The sequence below is a fragment of the Arachis hypogaea genome, chromosome 15 (assembly GCF_003086295.3).
Source record: "Arachis hypogaea cultivar Tifrunner chromosome 15, arahy.Tifrunner.gnm2.J5K5, whole genome shotgun sequence".
NCBI lineage: Eukaryota > Viridiplantae > Streptophyta > Magnoliopsida > Fabales > Fabaceae > Arachis > Arachis hypogaea.
Genome location: NC_092050.1, coordinates 142,920,001 through 142,921,745, shown reverse-complemented (window position 1 = coordinate 142,921,745; position 1,745 = coordinate 142,920,001).

The window sequence follows — 1,745 nt, the reverse complement described above, 5'->3', positions numbered from 1 at the left end:
AAAAGAAGTTCTTAGAATTCGATGTGAAAAATCTGGTAACTGATCTTGGACAACGACCCAAAATTTCAAATTATGATCTAAATGACAGAGATAAAATGTGCACTTTTATATTTTTAAATTTAAATTAATATATATTTTGATAGTAATGTGTATTATTTTTGCCCCCAACATAAATTTTCTGGGACTGTCACTGCTATCGTCTCTATACTCGTTATAGGATTGTGAAAGTAAAAGAGCTAGTTGGATAGATTAAAACAGTTAAAAATCATCATTTCTAAAAAACAGGATAGTCATGCATACACATATGTCATACGTACACAAGATTTGGATTTTCTGCGTACACATGGTATGCGCACAAAACTATTTCACTTTTGTAACACCCCTCTGATGCGTACGCACGACTCCAATTTTTGCAACTTCTATATAATTCAATTTTAATCCCCTAAATTCATACCTCTATAACTTTTTGTGCAATTATCCATTTTCCTTTCGATAACATATATAAGTGCATCGAAAAAGGTAGATAATTAAAAATTTGAAGAAAGAATAAGGGTAAAGAGACATATACAAGTATATATAAATATCTACTAGTCTCAGCCCACGAAGATTAGGCTGACTAGAGTTACGAAAGTAAACAGTTTCATATACATAACCTAACTCTCCACATATACATCAAAAGCCTCTAAAGGCAAGTTTTCAAAATGAACACATCATATGAGTTTTTCCAAAAGAAAGAGAGAATCTAAAACCAAAATAGAAGCAAAAAGTCTTCTTTGCCATCTTTCAGATAAAACTCCCGCTCCTTGAGGAGTACTAGAACCTGCATCTAAAAAACATAAATAATATATGGGTGAGAATCCAAACCACTGAGTTTTCAGTTGGGTAAAAGTGTCGAATCGATATAATATGACGTAATAGGAACTCTCTAAGCAATCTTAATCTTCAAAGTTTCATTGATCCAAGTCTAGGGTTCTCACTAAACCAGAAAATGGCAACTTAGCTAAGGGATTCTAATCTATCTATTTGTTGAGTTAAGAAATTAACTAAATTAATTAGTGATGACAAACATTATTTTTGGACAAAATAAAGAATTAGTGTTGATTAATTATATTTACTTATTACTAATTGTTTATTGTTGTAGGCCAAAATTCCATAGCCCAAATGGAATGAAAAGCAATTAGCAAGGTTGGTGGGCTGAAAACAAAAAATTAGAAGCCCAAAAGAAACAAAGCCAAAGAAATCAAACGGGTTACATGAACCAAACCAATCCAAGCCCGTATCCATCCCACAAAGCTTCTCTTGTAAGATTGAAGTATTCACTCTTTCAATGTGCAACGTTCCTCTCCTCTCTGACCAAGTCAAATCAGAACTTCAGAAAAGTAAGAAAGAGAAAGAGAGAGAGCTTCTTCACCAAGCTAGTCACCAAAGAAGCAAGAGAGATAAGGATTAAGCTTGAAACTCAGAAATCAAATCAGAAAATCCAAAACCAAATCAAGCTTAGGTTACAGGTAAATCACTTCCTCTTTCATGCAACTCGGTTTCATCTCTTCTTCCTAACTCTCTGCTCTATCCAAAATGGGATACAAGGGAAAGAGGATTCCTGTTCTTCTCTGCTGTGTATCTACGGTCTTAAACAAGACTTGGGGACCAAGTTGGTTTTCAAGGGCTCAGATCAAATTGACCATGAGAAGATCTCTATGGTTGCTGCTTTATGGCTTTCGGTCAAGATGAAGAAGTCAGAAGAA